Source organism: Megalobrama amblycephala, linkage group LG20 (assembly GCF_018812025.1).
Source record: "Megalobrama amblycephala isolate DHTTF-2021 linkage group LG20, ASM1881202v1, whole genome shotgun sequence".
Classification (NCBI taxonomy): domain Eukaryota; kingdom Metazoa; phylum Chordata; class Actinopteri; order Cypriniformes; family Xenocyprididae; genus Megalobrama; species Megalobrama amblycephala.
This window is the reverse complement of record NC_063063.1, coordinates 685,554-700,446: the sequence shown is the minus strand read 5'-3', so window position 1 is coordinate 700,446 and position 14,893 is coordinate 685,554. Positions and strand designations below refer to the sequence as shown.

At 38.7% G+C, this 14,893-nt stretch overlaps 1 long non-coding RNA gene across 1 annotated transcript; it reads right to left on the bottom strand.

Moving 5' to 3' along the window:
- Positions 1-342: 342 nt before the first annotated feature.
- LOC125255647 lies at positions 343-2,050 on the bottom strand. Its single transcript, XR_007181956.1, has 3 exons — positions 1,757-2,050; positions 1,514-1,627; positions 343-1,423 (listed from the first exon to the last, which is right to left on the bottom strand). It is a non-coding gene; the product is annotated as an uncharacterized LOC125255647 (long non-coding RNA).
- Between the last annotated feature and the right edge of the window lie 12,843 nt (positions 2,051-14,893).

Below are 14,893 nucleotides of genomic sequence, written 5' to 3'. Positions count from 1 at the left end.
ACATGTAAATAAAATAAAAATATATATATATACAGACATGCATACATATATAAAATTAAATTAAAATAGCAGCTGAATTTGACTCATATACTTCTCAGCACAATCTTCCAAAATTATTATAGAAATTCCCATGTTCAAAAAGGAGTAGGAAGAAGTTCATAACAAACTTTTCAAGTCCTACCCCATTTCTCTATTTTTATCCTTTAGTTAAATACAAAACAATTTGATGCTTCTCTTATACCTACCTTATATTCACATAAACCCATGCATTCACATAGATACAGATGCATACATACATGCCTACACACACATTCCCTTTTTTTTCTTTTTTCTTCTTCTTCATTTCCATCTATCTATAGCAAATCAAGTAATAACACCTCCATACTAGACTTAACATATAAACCAATGAACCTGTATACACTACTATCACCTCGAGTCCTTTTCATATTCATTTAATATATTCAGTTTAAATAATCTTTTAAATTATTATAATACAATATACATTATAATAATATACATATACCATCAAATTAATTTATTATATTACATTATGAACTGTATTTGGATTACATAACCTCAAATTATAATATAATATAATATAATATAAAGTGAATATGAGGAACTGAGCTCATATGAGCTGCAGAACAGGTGCTGAAATGATTATTAAATATTTGGCATTGTCCTAACATCAAGAATCTGTTGGAGTGTCCAGCAAAGATCTGGAAAACTCCTTTAGAGGAGACAGAATCAGGGCAGCTGAACCTGAGCAGGGAAGATCTCATTACCTCACAAATGAACTACGACACACAGAACATGGCTTGTGCGCTCAGCAGAATCAAACGTCAAACACGCTTCAACCAGACAAACTGTTTATTTCTGGCCCGGCCGCATGCCAGCCAATCAGAAGTCACGCTGTGAGGGAGACGTTCAGAGAAGCTCTGGTCAGACGTCAAACACACAGTCATTTTGTCGTTCGGGTTGTCAACATGCAAATATATGCGTCTGTCCTGTTTATACTGGACCCATATTTGGGGGTCACTGCATAATCCACAATATTAAACAAACACTAACCGAGAGACGTCTTGTAAAACAACCTAAATCAAACAGGTGACATATTACTGTAGGCCCTGTAAAATAGTTTCAAACTGGATCTGGATCTTTTTAAGCTTAATTGAACTGCAAATCGCTCACGTATCAAGCGAGAGTTTGTCTGATTATATGTAGCGTAATCTTATTACATAATACGTGCTTTTTCATTTACACCTTCATGGACAGAATCCATCCGTGTGGCTTGAGTGATCCGATCATGTTAAAGGGTAAAGGAAAGACATTTTAAAAGGTTCACTGGGTTCAATATTGCTTCAACTTTCATTATATGCACCAAAACAGTCGAATCATCCTTCAAAACATCTTCTTTTGTGTTCTGCAGAAAGAAAGTCACACAGGTTTGAGTGAATAAATGATGAGAGAATGATCATTTTTGGGTGAACGATCCCTTTAATGCCATACTCACTGCTGAAGTGTTTAGATTATGGTGTATGGTTCAGTCTAGCCCTCATTCATGTCGCTGCAGAAATCATTTGCGGTGAGCGTTTCTTACCGCACAAACCATCAGAGACCTTGAAGACTAAAGAAATCAGATATTGACATTAGATGTCAGCTCAAATTTAGCCAGTGCATGTGCACCATTTTAAGTGAAAGGGCTCCTTTTTCACAATTATGTGTGTTTATCCAGGAGATATTGTATTTCACTCACCAAGCAAGACTGAACTGCTGGCAAACTAAAGCCAACATCAACAGCATCCATTTTCAGAGAAGATCCTGCATCAGGACAGGTCAGCAGTAGTGTCAAACACTCTCACACTCACATTTAATGCAACTTACACCGTCCACACCAGACGCGATGCCACTCTGAGACGCGATAAAGCCAATCAAAAATCACAGCCAATCAGGAGAGCGTGTGGGCGGGCTCTCTCGGCAAGTTCCCACCTACATAATCAAATTCATGAATATTACACCATTTTAACATTATTAAAAATACAAACTGAGTTACTGAAACAATCTTTGTCACTGTAAAGAGTATTACACTCTAGCTACTCAATAAAACTGTGGTAACAGATTACAAGCAATGTGATTAATTAAATTCAACATATAAGAATTGAGTTAGAATTCATCAAATTAATTCCTTAAAAGTCAACCATTTAAAATGTGTAAAATTTGCAAACACCATTACAAAAACCACAAACTGACATAAAAGGTAAAGAGAAACACTGATCACCGTAATGGCGATCAAACATCTTCAATAAAATCAACATCAACATCTAAAACTCTGTTCATTCTTGTGTTTCTCTTTCCTTCAGTGATTCTGCTTGTTATCATCAGGTGTCTTCAATGTTGGCAAAAAAATAATAATAAAGAGCTCTTAATTCATCTTTGACGTCTGTCTGTTATTCAGAAATTTTGTTTAAACTTTACTTAAATTTTACTCGTTTTAAATGGTTGACATTTAAGGAATTAATTTGATTAATTCTAACTCAGTTCTATTTGTTGAATTTAATTAATAATATTCCTTGTAAAAATTTGAGTAGTAGATAATAGCATATTACTTTTTACAGTGTACACTTGTCTGTTCACAGTGAGTTTGAACGTTCTTGTTTCCTTTTATTTATTTTGAAGATCTGAGGTGAATCGTCCATTGTTGTTTACGGCTATAAAAGACACACAAAATGATATTCAAACTCACATTCGACGCTTTTAACATTAAATAAAGCACATAAACATATACTTTGTGTTGCGATGTCGCAGAAAAATAGAAACCGTTTCTAAAATAGAATAGTTAGGACAAAAAACTCTGATTAACACGGAAAAGAGAATTATTATTGCATGTCGTGGAGTCATGCAGTATCTGGTTAGGACACGGTTTCAGGTTCATGGGAAAAACATGCCTGTGGCAAAATTACGTTGCTTCTTGCACGTTTCGTGACAGTGAAATATCCAGTGAGTGGCGCTAAAAGCATGTTCGGTTTCATCCGAAACAGATGAACATGAATCTGGCGATGTTTTATTTTGTTGGTTGTTGTATTTATCGCAATAGTTTGGAATTGAAATATTATTTGCACTAAAGATTAATCGCTTTTTTCCCCAAAAGCATCGTTAGACAACTAACATTAGACGTTCCGTTGTTACGAACACAGTTCAGGGATTTGGTGTTTCCCGAAACCATCGTTCAAACGAACATTCGCAAACTGCATCACAAACTTGAATTGGGCTACTTTTACACTGTTGCCACGGGTTGTTTCATGCCCGCGAGTTGAATTGACCCAAAATAACGTGATATTTAGCCCCTGGAATGCGATTTTACCAGGGGAGCCCTGCCAAAAATGCTAATTTTACCCCCCATAAAGCGATTTTTACTGTGGGACCCCCCTGAAATGTGATAGTTTTGGGCTAATTTTGAGGAGCAATTGAGCAGGTTTTGTTGTGAAAACCTGGCAACCCTGTCTCTGACCCAGTTTGTTCGCTGGCTTCCATGGCTGCAGTTTGCTGCATGTGTTTCCACCGACTGGCAACCCGGGGTGGTGAAGTACTATTGGGTAAATTGGCAACGTGTGGTCTTGCACAGACCGAAACAAAATCAGAAATTCCGACTCGGAACGCAAATTTCAAAGTAAAATAACTGGCTGTAGCAATGGTTTTCAGAGAAATTAATGTTTAATAAAGATTAACATGTTATGGTATTTTTATGCTTTAGTATAGTCAAAAACTCACATAGAGCACCTTTAAAGTGTTTTTGAAGAGTGTGCATGTGCATTTGTGCTCTGGTATGTAAGAACGAACCTATGATTAAATCTGGAAATGAAGCAAAATAACTGAGAAAATGCAGCAAGTTGCATCGTTGTACGGGGAACGCACGGGTGTTTTTAACCCAGCGATTGAGGTGTTTTTAACCCGGCGATTGGGGTGTTTTTAACCCGGCGATTGGGGTGTTTTTAACCCGGCGATTGGGGTGTTTTTAACCCGGCGATTGGGTTGTTTTTAACCCGGCGATTGGGTTGTTTTAACCCTGCGATTGGGTTGTTTTAACCCTGCGATTGGGGTGTTTTAACCCGGCGATTGGGTTGTTTTTAACCCGGCGATTGGGTTGTTTTTAACCCGGCGATTGGGGTGTTTTAACCCGGCGATTGGGGTGTTTTAACCCGGCGATTGGGTTGTTTTTAACCCGGCGATTGGGTTGTTTTAACCCGGCGATTGGGGTGTTTTTAACCCGGCGATTGGGTTGTTTTTAACCCGGCGATTGGGTTGTTTTTAACCCGGCGATTGGGGTGTTTTTAACCCGGCGATTGGGTTGTTTTTAACCCGGCGATTGGGTTGTTTTAACCCGGCGATTGGGTTGTTTTTAACCCGGCGATTGGGGTGTTTTTAACCCGGCGATTGGGGTGTTTTTAACCCGGCGACTGGGGTGTTTTTAACCCGGCGATTGGGTTGTTTTTAACCCGGCGATTGGGGTGTTTTAACCCTGCGATTGGGTTGTTTTAACCCTGCGATTGGGGTGTTTTAACCCGGCGATTGGGTTGTTTTTAACCCGGCGATTGGGGTGTTTTTAACCCGGCGATTGGGGTGTTTTAACCCGGCGATTGGGTTGTTTTTAACCCGGCGATTGGGTTGTTTTAACCCGGCGATTGGGGTGTTTTTAACCCGGCGATTGGGGTGTTTTAACCCGGCGATTGGGTTGTTTTTAACCCGGCGATTGGGTTGTTTTTAACCCGGCGATTGGGGTGTTTTTAACCCGGCGATTGGGGTGTTTTTAACCCGGCGATTGGGGTGTTTTAACCCGGCGATTGGGTTGTTTTTAACCCGGCGATTGGGTTGTTTTAACCCGGCGATTGGGGTGTTTTTAACCCGGCGATTGGGTTGTTTTTAACCCGGCGATTGGGTTGTTTTTAACCCGGCGATTGGGGTGTTTTTAACCCGGCGATTGGGTTGTTTTTAACCCGGCGATTGGGGTGTTTTAACCCTGCGATTGGGTTGTTTTTAACCCTGCGATTGGGGTGTTTTAACCCGGCGATTGGGTTGTTTTTAACCCGGCGATTGGGGTGTTTTTAACCCGGCGATTGGGTTGTTTTTAACCCGGCGATTGGGTTGTTTTTAACCCGGCGATTGGGGTGTTTTTAACCCGGCGATTGGGTTGTTTTTAACCCGGCGATTGGGGTGTTTTAACCCTGCGATTGGGTTGTTTTTAACCCTGCGATTGGGGTGTTTTAACCCGGCGATTGGGTTGTTTTTAACCCGGCGATTGGGGTGTTTTAACCCGGCGATTGGGGTGTTTTTAACCCGGCGATTGGGGTGTTTTAACCCGGCGATTGGGTTGTTTTTAACCCGGCGATTGGGGTGTTTTTAACCCGGCGATTGGGGTGTTTTTAACCCGGCGATTGGGGTGTTTTTAACCCTGCGATTGGGGTGTTTTAACCCGGCGATTGGGGTGTTTTAACCCGGCGATTGGGGTGTTTTTAACCCGGCGATTGGGGTGTTTTAACCCGGCGATTGGGTTGTTTTTAACCCGGCGATTGGGTTGTTTTAACCCGGCGATTGGGGTGTTTTTAACCCGGCGATTGGGGTGTTTTAACCCGGCGATTGGGTTGTTTTTAACCCGGCGATTGGGTTGTTTTTAACCCGGCGATTGGGTTGTTTTTAACCCGGCGATTGGGGTGTTTTTAACCCGGCGATTGGGGTGTTTTAACCCGGCGATTGGGTTGTTTTTAACCCGGCGATTGGGTTGTTTTAACCCGGCGATTGGGTGTTTTTAACCCGGCGATTGGGTTGTTTTTAACCCGGCGATTGGGTTGTTTTTAACCCGGCGATTGGGGTGTTTTTAACCCGGCGATTGGGTTGTTTTTAACCCGGCGATTGGGTTGTTTTTAACCCGGCGATTGGGGTGTTTTTAACCCGGCGATTGGGGTGTTTTAACCCGGCGATTGGGTTGTTTTTAACCCGGCGATTGGGTTGTTTTAACCCGGCGATTGGGGTGTTTTTAACCCGGCGATTGGGTTGTTTTTAACCCGGCGATTGGGTTGTTTTTAACCCGGCGATTGGGGTGTTTTTAACCCGGCGATTGGGTTGTTTTTAACCCGGCGATTGGGTTGTTTTTAACCCGGCGATTGGGGTGTTTTTAACCCGGCGATTGGGTTGTTTTTAACCCGGCGATTGGGTTGTTTTTAACCCGGCGATTGGGTTGTTTTTAACCCGGCGATTGGGTTGTTTTAACCCGGCGATTGGGTTGTTTTAACCCGGTGATTGGGGTGTTTTTAACCCGGCGATTGGGTTGTTTTTAACCCGGCGATTGGGGTGTTTTAACCCGGCGATTGGGTTGTTTTTAACCCGGCGATTGGGTTGTTTTTAACCTGGCTAGACTTGCATCGTTGTACGGGAACACACCCCTGACTGACAGTGTTAACAAAAGCAAACCTGAGATTAAAACACACTTTCTGAAGCAAACATGTCATTCAGCTGCTTCAAGAGCAGTGCTGTATCAGGTGAGCTGCAGAGCAAGTTTATTACATCAGAAAAGACTCACATATGGAGCTGATTATGTGATGCAAACATCAACATTTGCTAGTTTATAAAGCATGCACTAGGGGAAAAGTGTTTTGAGCTCAAGAAACGGCATGAAAATCAGTCTTTATTAATGAATAATCTGCCCCTCTGTGCGAAAAAGGTATAAAAGTTTTTGGTGTTTTACTGCCTCTAGTGTTCATTTCAGCTGAAAACTGCAGTGAATTTTAAGTATAGCTTGATGTTTTTCTGCATGTTTTCTGTGTTTACGGATGGCATCTGGAGGCTGTGGATGATTTTATGACTGTTTTTGGGCTGTGAACTATTGCACTCTTGCACGCACATGTGCTTGGAGGAGAAAATGAGCCCAAATTAAGAAGCCGTATGTGGTTTTACTTTATCGAAAGCTCTGAAAACTATATATTAGCCTTGCCAAAGCCTGCAAATTAATACCCAGCCTCGCCTGGACCAATGCTCGATCAATACTCTCTCCGCAGATGAGTGGATGTGCAGAAGTAACTATGCTGGAGCAGTATGTTTTCAAGGCTGGTTTTCTCATGCAGCCGGTCTCGCCGTGGGAGAAGGAAGCACGCGCAGCTCCAGCATCAAGGTGTTAATTGAGCGAAGCTGCAGGCCGAGACTCCATGTGCATTTGTTTGTGTTTATCATGTCAGCGGCAGATCAGGACCACGAGCACTGACACTGCAGGAGAGAGGAGACATGTACTGCTTATTCTCGCCTAAATTTATTGATTAATTGGTTATTCGATCGAATCACAATTACTTAGACTGTGCACTTTAAATTTTAATCATGTTTTGCTATCCAAAAGAGGAAAATTATATTGTGGTTATATTATATTATAAATAACTATTTTAACATAAATATGATTATTTATCAATAAATCCTTAAAGTAAATCATATGCACCTATTTTTATTATATGGTGTCAATGGTGTCAGAAAAATAAAACTTGTTTTCCCTTTAAATCAAGTTTATTTTTCTGATCCCAATGGCAGATATTTGTTATTTGTTATTCATTTTGGTGCATTATTATTATTTATTTATTTAAAAAACAAGACTAAATTTATATCTGATGTCAATTTTTAAGTAAAATGTCATAAGTGGCTTTGGATAAAAGCATCTGCTACATGCAGAAATATAAATGTATATCTCAAACATATTTTTTTCCTGAGGAATACCAAAGAAGACTCGGTGCAATGAAAGTCAATGGGGTCCAAACCATTTTTTTTTTTGTGCATTCAGAAAGAAAGACAGTCATGCTGGTTTAAAGTAAATGAATGATACAAAACACAGCGTGCTGTTTGTTCTCATAATGGTGTTGTGACCCTTTGGACATCGTTATGTTAATGTGTTGACTCCAGCAATGTATTCACAGCTATTTTTGAGTGTCCAGTGCGGTCCTCGACCCGAGGGTGCAGATGCTGGAGTTAAACTGGCTTCAGGGTCGATGTGACACAGCCAGGCCTGTATGGAGCTTGTTTATGAGTCCGGTCTGCTAACGGCTGTTGACTCACTCAGTGAACTCAGACCATCTCACTCCTGACTCAGAGTCCTCCAGCTGTCAAACTTCGCTCCCACAGCATGGACGAAACGCTGCAGAACTTCTATAACCAACAGGGCAAACAGAGCGACTGCGATTCTGTGGCTAACTTCATACATCTCAGGTGGGACGTCCAGATTTAGGTCAGAGTCTGGATCCAAACAGAGCCTCATCTGACCTCAGACCAGTTCTCACCACTTAAACTAGTGTGAATGTGGTTTGAAAACAACTTTGTGGTGATTCGAACAAACTCAACAGTACTGTAATAATGACTGCACTCTAAAAAATGCTGGATTAAAAAATGACCCAAGTTGGGTTAATATGGACAAACCCGGCGACTGAGTTGTTTATTAACCCAGCGATTGGATTGTTTTAATCCGGCGATTGGGTTGTTTTTAACCCGGCGATTGGGTTGTTTTTAACCCTGCGATTGGGTTGTTTTTAACCCAGCAATTGGGTTGTTTTAACCCGGCGATTGGGCTGTTTTAACCCGGCGATTGGGTTGTTTTAACCCGGCAATTGAGTTGTTTTTAACCCGGCATTTGGGGTGTTTTAACCCTGCGATTGGGTTGTTTTAACCCGGCGATTGGGTTGTTTTTAACCCTGCGATTGGGTTGTTTTTAACCCAGCAATTGGGTTGTTTTAACCCGGCGATTGGGCTGTTTTAACCCGGCGATTGGGTTGTTTTAACCCGGCAATTGAGTTGTTTTTAACCCGGCATTTGGGGTGTTTTAACCCTGCGATTGGGTTGTTTTAACCCGGCGTTTGGGGTGTTTTAACCCTGCGATTGGGTTGTTTTAACCTGGCGATTGGGGTGTTTTAACCCGGCGATTGAGTTGTTTTTAACCGGGCGATTGGGTTGTTTTAACCCTGCGATTGGGGTGTTTTTAACCCGGCGATTGGGGTGTTTTAACCCTGCGATTGGGTTGTTTTAACCCTGCAATTGGGTTGTTTTAACCCTGCGATTGGGTTGTTTTAACCCGGCGATTGGGGTGTTTTAACCCTGCGATTGGGTTGCTTTTAACCCTGCGATTGGGTTGTTTTTAACCCGGCGATTGGGTTGTTTTAACCCTGCAATTGGGTTGTTTTAACCCTGCGATTGGGTTGTTTTAACCCTGCGATTAGGTTGTTTTAACCCTGCGATTGGGGTGTTTTAACCCTGCGATTGGGTTGCTTTTAACCCAGCGATTGGGTTGTTTTAACCCTGCGATTGGGGTGTTTTAACCCTGCGACTGGGTTGTTTTTAACCCGGCTAGACTTTCTATAAACATCCTACGGGAGGTGAACTTTAAAAACAGAAGGCAGAAATACACGCGTGTTATGATCCTTTCCCTATCTGAGAGCAGCATGTGATGCATTACAAACACTATACCGGTCAAAATGTTTGTTAAAGAGTCTCTTCTGCTCACCACAGCTGCATTTATTTAATTAAATATACAGTAAAAATTGTGAAATATTATTAGAATGTAAAACAGCTGTTTTCTATGTGAATATATAGTAAAGTGTAATTTATTCCTGTGATCAAAGCTGAATTTTCAGCATCATTACTCCAGTCTTCAGTGTCACATGATCCTTCAGAAATCATTCTGATATGATGATTTGCTGCTCAAGAAACATTTATGATTATTATCAATGCTGAAAACAGTTCATATTTTCTCGTGTCCATGATTTGGGCTCTTTATGTGAGTCTGACAGCGAGCGGCCGGACCGCACAGTTTCTCTGTGATCCAGCAGGGCAGATGTGAAGGAACTCCAGAGCAGCTCAAACACTGAACATGATCGAAGACGCCTGATGTTAGCTTCAGCAAACAAAATCAACCTCTGAACAATGTCTGCCGTCCAAAATAGAATTCGCTGCTGTCTGCAATATCCTGAAGAGAGATTTGATAACATAAATATTTATAAAGAGCCAAGGAAATGAAAATGAATTTGCATTCTGCTTTATCACATGACGTGCTGCTCTAAAACTGCATCGTGTGAATAAAAACTAGAGGACATGCTGTAAACTACCAAATATTAAATAATGAAAATTATTATTATCATCAGTTACTAGCTACAAATATTCAATAACATTATAAAAGGTGCATGCACATAATAATAATAAAGGGTATATTAAAAATTTACAGGTATACATTTACAATGACATCGTAAAAGGTGTATGCACATAATAATAATAATAAATAATAAATGATAATAATCATTCACAAGTATATTCAAGGTGCATGCACATAATAATAATAAAGGGTATATTAAAAATTTACAGGTATACATTTACAATGACATCGTAAAAGGTGTATGCACATAATAATAATAATAAATAATAAATGATAATAATCATTCACAAGTATATTCAAGGTGTATGCACATAATAATAATATGCAAGTATTTTTTTCATGAACTCACTGAGGAACTACATGGAATATTTTTACTTTTAAATATTAATTTGTCACTGCAGAATATTTTATAATTATTGAAAGCAAAAAGGTGATCAAATTGATGAAGACACATTTTAAAAGACACTGTGACCGACTGAAAGAGCTAAAAATGGACCATTTGTTTATACATTCATACCAATTTCTTGATTTTGATGGGAGGAAAAAAATCCATGAACACACTGAACAATTATGTGCAGAATGACTCTTTACATCTGCAGAAATGAAAGTGATCATACAGATAATTATCCTCAGTCTCTCACGCCGTCAGCTTTAGTTACACATTCACCAGAGTAAAACACCAGAGGAAAGAGTTAACAGACAGGTCTCTTCTGGGATGTTGCGTTATGAAACACATCTTAATCCTAATAATGCAAATATAACCAGTCTCATTCCCAGACAGAAACTGATCTCGTCTCTGAATGATGGGAATCGAATCCAATATAAATCTGCCAAAGCTCAAAGATGGTCAGATCTGAGGCTTTATGTGTTACATTCTGAATTATCCCTGCAGCTGACAGACGAGTCGCTTGATTTCAAAAGAGTTCATTTCTCAAAAAATCACTACAGAAATCTGTTTTCAACACTGATAATAATCATAAATGTTTCTTGAGCATCAAATCATCATATCAGAATGATTTCTGAAGGATCATGTGACACTGAAGACTGGAGTAACGATGCTGAAAATTCAGCTTTGATCACAGGAATAAATTACACTTTACTATATATTCACATAAAAAACAGCTGATTTACATTATAATAATATTTTGTGATTTTTACTGTATTTTTAATCAAATAAATTCATTTTCAATCACAGGAATAAATTACACTTTACTATATAATCACAGAGAAAACAACTGATTTACATTATAATAATATTTTGCGATTTTTACTGTATTTTTAATCAAATAAATTCAGTTTCAATCACAGGAATAAATTACACTTTACTATATAATCACAGAGAAAACAACTGATTTACATTATAATAATATTTTGTGATTTTTACTGTATTTTTAATCAAATAAATTCAGTTTCGATCACAGGAATAAATTACACTTTACTATATATTCACATAGAAAACAGCTGATTTACATTATAATAATATTTTGTGATTTTTACTGTATTTTTAATCAAATAAATTCAGTTTCGATCACAGGAATAAATTACACTTTACTATATATTCACATAGAAAACAGCTGATTTACATTATAATAATATTTTGTGATTTTTACTGTATTTTTAATCAAATAAATTCAGTTTCGATCACAGGAATAAATTACACTTTACTATATATTCACATAGAAAACAACTGATTTACATTGTAGTAATATTTCACAGTTTTTACTGTATTTTTGATCAAATAAATGGGTCAATGATTTGAATTCTTTTCTCCAAATGCCTCAATAACAATAAAATACAAAAAGTTATGACATCCAAACTATGTACTAGATCTTTTATTGAATCCAAAAGGTTTTAATTATATTTTGCAACATATAAAGGTATTTTAAAGATTTTGAAGTGTCCAAAAGCCAATACAGCCATTTCATTTGTGATTAAAATATCTTAAAATGTAATAAATGTATATATTTTTTATTCTGGCATGATTTTATAACATCATATATCAACATAGTGCAAAATGGTGTTAAAATTATGTGTAGAAGTCGTTGCTTTGTTATGAGAAAGAATGAATTTCATTGATGTCATTCGGAGTAACCAATATAAAGGGACCATTTTGGATCAAGTCATGCGGTCAGTATCATGTGACAGGATGTGACATCATTCAGGACCACATGGTCATGAAGCAAAGTAACTAACTCTCTCTTAACTATTTGAATAATTCATGTTTTCACTTGATCATACGCATGTCCCGAAACATCAGGTCATTCGGTGCAACCGCTATAAAACATGGAAAATGTTGTAATATTTTAAAAACTTGAACTAAATATAAAATGTTTGATTGTCCTTTTGCTAGATATCAGCCTGTTAGCATTGTTTGAAAATATCGTCATTCGGTAAAACCTAAATTTTGGTTAAACCAAATGATGTTTTTGGTGTAAAAAATGACAAAATCAGTGTTAATTGATTATAAAAACCACATAATCTCATTGTTAAAACTTTAAAATTAATTATATCTCCCTTATATTTTTCAACACGTTTAAAATTACTTTTTCGTCGTTTACCGTAATGCAGCCTTGGTGAGCAGAAGAAAAAAATGTAATTATTCCAAACTTTGGACAAGCAGTGCATGCATGGACTTTTTAATTACAATTTAAATCAATGTACAGCTTTATAAACTGAATGACTGATGAATAATCCAGGATCAGTCCATCTCTAAACTCATGGAGGGTTCGAAGCTTCAGGCGTCCTCACTGCGTCAGGGCAATTACACTCGAGAAGCCCTGAGAAACATCCCTGGACACACCAGCTGGACGAGTTACATAAGAGCGCAGGACGGAGAGACGGAGGGATGAATGTTTGATGAGAAAAGCTCCTCATTGTGAGAGGAAACGGGTGAAACTCTGAAAGTCACCATGAAATGCTCTCTTCTCTGATGATGAGGGCGGGGCAACCTGTCACTCACATGAGATCCACCAATAGCAAACCACAACCATCCAATCAACTCCCCACAGACTAAATCAAGCCCCGCCCTACATTTGTTCTTGTTTGAGAAGCGTTTCACTTGATATACGTCACAATAGAGAAGAAAACACAAAACTTCAGTTTCATGGCGGGTTGTGCTAAAACCGTTGTTTCTGGAACGGATCCTCATTGATCTGAGCTCAGGCTCCTCAGTGAAATAATGAGAGATTCATAAGCACTTTTATTTCTATAGGCTGGTCATTTTCACACGAGTGTAACAAAGAGGGAAAAAAATGCAAAAATAGCAAAACAAATAAAAAGTTGTTATACCCTGTGAGAGCAAAGTCAGTAGGTTTCAGTCCAATGTGATAACATTAACTCATCTTATCCAGGGGCCAGATGAACAAACTTACTTATGTTAAGACTTTAGATTGATCAACTATCAGACAAGAGCTAATCTGATGGCTGTAAGTTAGAAATACTAGATCAGTTTTGAGTTCAGAGCTTCCCTCTTGAATGCCTGAGTGCTGATTCAGAAGTTCAATAGTGTGTGTGTGTCAGAACATGTACTGTTTGTACTCATCCAGCAGCCAATCACAGAAGGGGGAGGAGCAGCTCCTTCCTCACTGAATGTCATTTCAAAGGCAGTAATGCAGCGGCTCACTGCTGCCCTCCTGTGGCAGAATCACACACTGACTCCTGCATGGAGATTCAGAACATCTCTCAACTTACTCATATACTAGGAACTATTGGACACTACAGGCAAAACCATTGTTTTTTTTTCATGCACTACTCAGTTTGGAGATCTACTTTGCATAACATGAGCTCTTTCAGACTAGTGGAAAGAAAACATCTAACGTACACATTTAAAGGGTTAGTTCATCCAAAAATGAAGTTTCTGTCATTAATTACTCTCCCTCATGTCGTTCCACACCCGTAAGACCTTCATTCATCTTCAGAACACAAATTTAGATATTTTTGATGAAATCCGAGCAATATAATCAACACTTTCAAGGTCCAGAAAGGAACTAAAGACATCGTTAAAACAGTCATGTGACTGCAGTGGTTCAACCTTAATGTTATGAAGAGACGAGAATACTTTTTGTGCACAAAAACAAAAAAATAACCACTTTATTCATCAATCTCTTCTCTTCTGTCATTATCTTACGCAGGTGACGCAGTGAAGCTTCCGTGTTTACGTCCGAATGCCGGCTCAGTATTGGCCAAAGCTGATCACATGACGCAGGAGCCGGCCAATAATGAGTCAAACCTGGAAGCGCTGGACGTAAACAACATATGAGAATGACACAGAAGAGAAGAGATTGTTGAATAAAGTGGTTATTTTTGTTTTGTTTTTGCGCACAGAAAGTATTCTCGTCTCTTCATAACATTAAGATTGAACCACTGCAGTCACATGACTGTTTTAATGATGTCTTTAGTACCTTGAAAGTGTTGATGACATATAGACGAGTCATATACCTCTTGGATTTCATCAAAAATATCTTAATTTGTGCTCTGAAGATTAAGGGTGTGGAACGACATGTAATAAATGACAGAAATTAATTTTTGGCTGAACTAAACCTTTAAGTGTTTATTGTATTACACTCTATTAGCGTCTGTGGATTTCAGATTCAGTCCATCTCTTTAAAGTCGCGAGTTTGAGTCAGAAATCTCCTCTTCAGCAGCTTTACAAACACCAGACTTTGCAGTTTAATTCTTATTTATATTCTGAAGGTTTGTTCACACATCATTCGCCTGATTTATACGTTTCAT